Here is a 5,727-nt window from a genome sequence, read left to right as displayed (position 1 = left end):
AAGGCTTAGACAGCAGGCAGCTGCAGCAGGTGCTGGTCACTCTTCTCCCTGGGAGTTCTGTAGGCTTAAGCAGATTCTAGCTGAGAGGCCATAAGAATCTGCACATTCTGGGATTGGGACGCTAGGCCCCAGTGGTGTGGGTTTGTGAGTGGGATCTTCCAATCCGTGGGTTGCCCAGTTCCGTGGAAAAAGCACAGTTTCCCCAGCTGGGTAGCACGTTCACTCACCACCTCCCTTGGCTTGGGGGAGAGGGTTCCCCTTTCCCTTGTGGCTCTCAAGTGGGCCACCACACCACACTGTTCTTTCTCTCTGTGAGTCATGCCAGCCTTCTAGACAATTCTGATGAGAGAACTTGGATACCTTGGTTGCCGGTGCAGGATTCACACGGTTATTATGGTTTTTTTGATGGGAGTCTCTGATCGCTGCTGCTTCTAGTCAGCCATCTTGGCCCCACCACCCCGTGTCTGAAATGTATAGCTGAAATGGATTTATGGAGCCAAACTAAATATAAAAGTAGAAGCAGCAGCAGGAAGAGCTGTGTAGGCACTCCTGGTCCTCAGCTTGAGCACAGGGAAGTCATTCCTGGCTTTATCTCATGGAGGTCCTTGGGGTATGAATATTCTTACACAAGTCTTTTGGTGGACATATGTTTTAATTCCATGCGAGGAGTGGGATTTTAGTGTCGTGTGACAGGTGTATATTTAAGCTTATTGGAAACTGACAAGCTGTCTTTCAGGGCTTTTGAATCATTTTACATTCCCACTAGCAATGCAGGAGAGTTCCAAGTGCTCCACATCCTCAGTAATTGTTAGTAATTGTTAATCTGGCATTGTTAGTGTTTTAATACTTTTTGTCTTAATTCAAAAAGTGAGACATTTATTTTATGTGCTATAACTTAACACAAAGTAAGGGATTACAAACTGCTCAACTATCAACATAGCAAAAGGGCAACCCAAAGAATGGGAGAAAGTATTTGCAAATCATGTATCTGATAAATGAGTAATATCCAGAGTATATAGAGAACTCTTAAAAGTCAGCAACAGGCTGGACGCAGTGGCTCACGCCTGTAATTCCACCAATTTTGGAGGCCAAGGCAGGCAGATCACGAAGTCAGGAGATCGAGACCATCCCAGCTAACACGGTGAAACCCCGTCTCTACTAAAAATACAGAAAATGAGCCAGGCGTGGTGGTGGGCGCTTGTACTCCCAGCTACTCGGAGGCTAAGGCAGGAAAATGGCGTGAACCCAGGAGGCGGAGCTTGCAGTGAGCCCAGATCGCACCACTGCACTCCAGCCTGGGCGACAGAGTGAGACTCTGTCTCAAAAAAAAAAAAAAGTCAACAACAAAACATAACCCATGTTGAAGTGATAACAGCAATCTGCACTCCCACGTTCATTGCAGCACTATTCACAACAGCCACAAGACATTGAGTCAACCTCAGTGTTCATCAGTAGATGAATGGATAAAGAAAATGTACTGTGTATACACAATGGAATACTATCCAGCCATAAAAAAGAAGGAAATTCTAGCATTTACAACAACATGAATGAACCTGGAGAATATTAAGTGAAATGAGCCAGGCACAGAAATACAAGTACTGTATGATCCCACTCATATGTGGAATCTAAAATAGTTGGTGTCATAGAAATAGGGAATAGAATGGTGGTTCCCCAGGGTGGGGCTCTTGGTAGAGGTTGGTGACTAGGGGGATGTTGCTCAAAGGATACAAAATTTCAGTTGGGGAATAAGTTCAAGAGATCTATTGTACAACACAGTGACTATAGTTCATAATATATTGCATTCTTGAAAAATTCTAAAAAGGTGGGTGTAAAGTGTTCCCATCACTAAAATATAACCTTGTGAGGTAATGCATATGTTGTTAGATTTAGTTTTCCACAATGCATATGTACTTCAAAACATCACATTCTATGTGGAAAATATATACCAATTTATCTGTCAATTAAAAAAAAAAATCTGATTCAAAAATGGGCAAAAGAGTTGAATAGAAATTTCTCCAGAGAAGATATACTAATGGTCAATAGGCATATGAAAAGATGTTCAACATCACTAATCATTAGGGAAATGCAAATCAACACTGTAAAGAGATAACACCCCACGTCCATTAGAATGGCAACTATCAATAAAACAGAAAATAACCAGTGTTGGTGAGGATGTGGAGAAATTAGAACCCCTGTGTACTGTCGGTAGGAATGTAAAATGGTACAGATGTTGTGAAAAACAGTACGGCTATTCCTCAAAAAGCTAGAAATAGAATTACTATGTGATCCAGCAATTCCACTTCTGGGTATATACCCCAAAGAATTGAAAGCAGGGTCTTGAAGACGTGTTTGTACACCCATGTTTATAGCAGCATTATTCACAATAACTAAAACATATAAGCAACTTAAGTATCCATCAGCAGATGAATGGATAAGCAAAATGTGGTATATCCATGCAATGGAATATTATTCAACCTCAAAAGGAAATGAAATTCTGCAATATGGCACAACAGGAATGAACTTTGAAGGCATTATTCTTAATGAAACCAGTCAGTCACAATAAGACGAAAACTGTATGATTCCACTTCTATGCAATAACTTAGAGCAATCAAAATTATAGAGGCAGACAGTAGAGTAGTGATTGTCAGGAGCTTGGGGAGGTAGGCAGGGGGAGTTATTGTTCATTGGGTGCAGTGTTTCAGTTGTACGAGACAAAAAGAGTTACAGAGAAAGACAATTGTAATGGTTGCACTTTATCAATGTATTTAATACCACTGAACTCTATGTTAAAAAATGGTTAAGATGATATATTTTATGTTATTTGTATATTACCACAATAAAAGAAAAAAACCCAATGGCTACTCAAAGAAAATGTCCCAGTTCTTCTCGAGAAGATAAGTCTTTTGTAGGGGAATCAGTATGCCTTACCAGGCCTTGGTTTTCTCATCTTTAAAACAAAGGGGTTGGAGTGGGTGATTTCTGGCTTCATTTCTTACTCAAATAATGAAGTTAGAGGAAAGCAGATGAGTACAGTTGTCAGTGCCTGGGCTTTGGCATCAGAGACTCAGGTTCTCATGGGGTTCTGCTGCTTATTAGCTGAAGGGTTTTGAGGTAGATAGCCTCAAGAATCCTCTATTTTCCTTCTAATAAAATCAGATATTAATTACACTTCTGCCTTAGGGAAGTTGTGAATATTAAATGAGATAATGAATCCAAAGAGTTTAGTATGGTGCTTGATACATAGTAAGAGCTTTATTAAGCTCTTAATATCATTTTTTAAAAGTGGACACTTGGGAGGCCGAGGCGGGCAGATCATGAGGTCAGGAGTTCAAGACCAGCCTGAACAACATGGTGAAACCTCATCTCTACTAAAAATACAAAAAAAATTAGCCATGCAAGGTGATGTGCTCCTGTAATCCCAGCTACTCTGGAGGCTGAGGCAGGAGAAGCGCTTGAACCTGGGAGGTGGAGGTTGCAGTGAGCTGAGATTGTGCCACTGCACTCCAGCCTGGGCAACAGAGCAAGACACAGTCTCAGAAAAAAAAAAAAAAGTTAAAAAAAAAAAGTGGACACTTCCTGAAGTATCCCAGTTGTTCCTGTGACATATACAAGCTGGGAATAAAGAAGAGAATATCATTTACTCCCAAGATTCTAACCAAAGTACTCACATTAGGTGGGATATAAATTTTCATGCACAGTGTTTATGCTTGAAAGTACAGGTGTTACTAAGCCAAGGCTCAAAGCCAGCTGTAGGTCTCGAGTACTTTCTACCTCCCTCAATGTTTGGTTTGCTCAGGTTTCCAACCTCTTTAAGGAAAACAAGAAAGATAGAAAGAAAATTATTATTTACCTTCAGTTCTAAAAATTATTCACATCTTTAAATGCTCTCAGGCTTTTTAATTTTGAATTTCAAAAGATGTCTTATCCTTCACATAAGTAATAGATACATTTTATTTTAAAAATAGGAAGTGAATATGAAGAATTTATGTTGAGGGTGATACTATGGATTTATGGGAGTTTCTTCTTTTCTATGCTTTCAAATATTTATAAAAATTTATTTATTTATTTATTGAGACGGAGTCTTGCTCTGTCACCCAGGCCGGAGTGCAGTGGCGCGATCTCGGCTCACTGCAAGCTCCGCCTCCCGGGTTCACGCCATTCTCCTGCCTCAGCCTCTGGAGTAGCTGGGACTACAGGCGCCCGCCACCGCGCCCGGCTAAATTTTGGTATTTTTAGTAGACACGGGGTTTCAGCGTGTTAGCCAGGATGGTCTCCATCTCCTGACCTCATGATCCGCCCGCCTCGGCCTCTCAAAGTGCTGGGATTACAGGCGTGAGCCACCGCACCCGCCCATATTTATAAAAATTTTAAAAGTCAACAAATAAGTGGACTTCATGCGTTCCGGCTGAGGGAGCCTTGAGGCCCTGGTACTGACATCAGGGGACTGAGAGGGCCGTGTTTGTTTCAGGTCCTCCGCAACGTGGTGGGCATTGGAGTTCATATCATGCAGTCCTACGTACTGAAAGACAGGCCTGCGGCTCATGCTTTCAAGTGGGAGCAGTGGCTGTGGTTTGCTCTGGAAGTGGGAACTGCTGGTGATGGGTCCCAGGGTGTCTCTCAGTTGTTTCAGCAATCTTGGCCCTGACCAGCATTGACAAGCCATCTGGAAGCACCAGAGCCTGAAAGTGAAAGCTGAGGAAGTTCCTGTGTGAGGATGTGGCACTACGGATCAATTACAGGGTGCAGCAAAGCTGAGATTGTGATCTTGGTGATAGCAGAGGCTCATTGCTCTGTTTCAGCATCTGCCACAGAGCCCAGCATATAATAAAGGCTCCATGTATGGTTACTGAATACATGAGGGAAACATGGTGGGAATCAATGGGTTTATGAACTAGCTAGGCTAGAATCCCTTTTGGGGCTTTCTCCCCTATAGAGACTCCCAGCCATTTGGAGGAATAGTTTATCCCCCAGTGGTCAGCTTGGGTAATAGAGACAAATCCACGTCTTCTGCAAGAACTGGTTGGAAGCAGTCAGGACCCATCTTTTCAGTTAGTAGACTGTGTGGCTAGAGCAATTTCATATAAAAACTAGGAAACAGGATTTGTATTGCTCCACTGAGAAGAGGAACAAGCTATGGATGCTGATACTCAGCTCCACCCTCATGCATGGGGAGACCAAGTCCCCCGAGGGTCCCTCTGGCCATGGCACTGGCTACTCCCGGACTGGCTTTGACAGTTTCTCTTCAAATTGACGACAAAGAATGACTTTATTTTGGGTAAGAAGTTGGTATTCTAATGAACATGGTCATAATATAGTTGACAGATTATGTGAATGGCAATTTCCCTCCTTGTGGGGTCTCCAAAGGCTTGAAGTATTTCCTTATTTAAATTTTTGAACGTAAAACAAAATTGAAAGACTTTTACAAAGGTGGGATGTTTTTCCCTGTATACCTATCTCTTAGATTCTATCATTAACATTTACTATCTTTGCTTTATCACATATCTATATATTTACCCATCTCCCAATCCATCCATTCATTCATCTTAGGTTTTTGATGCATTTCAAGGTAAACTGCAGACTTCAGTACACGTCCCACTGATTCCTTCAGCATTCACATCCTTTACTAAAGTTCAATATTTATCTACACCTTTTTTCCTTTTGAGGTAAAATTTATATACAATTAAATACTCAAATCATAAGTGAACGTTAGATGAATTTTGACAAATG

This window comes from Mandrillus leucophaeus, unplaced genomic scaffold, assembly GCF_000951045.1.
Source record: "Mandrillus leucophaeus isolate KB7577 unplaced genomic scaffold, Mleu.le_1.0 Scaffold1705, whole genome shotgun sequence".
NCBI lineage: Eukaryota > Metazoa > Chordata > Mammalia > Primates > Cercopithecidae > Mandrillus > Mandrillus leucophaeus.
This window is presented reverse-complemented; position numbering follows the sequence as displayed.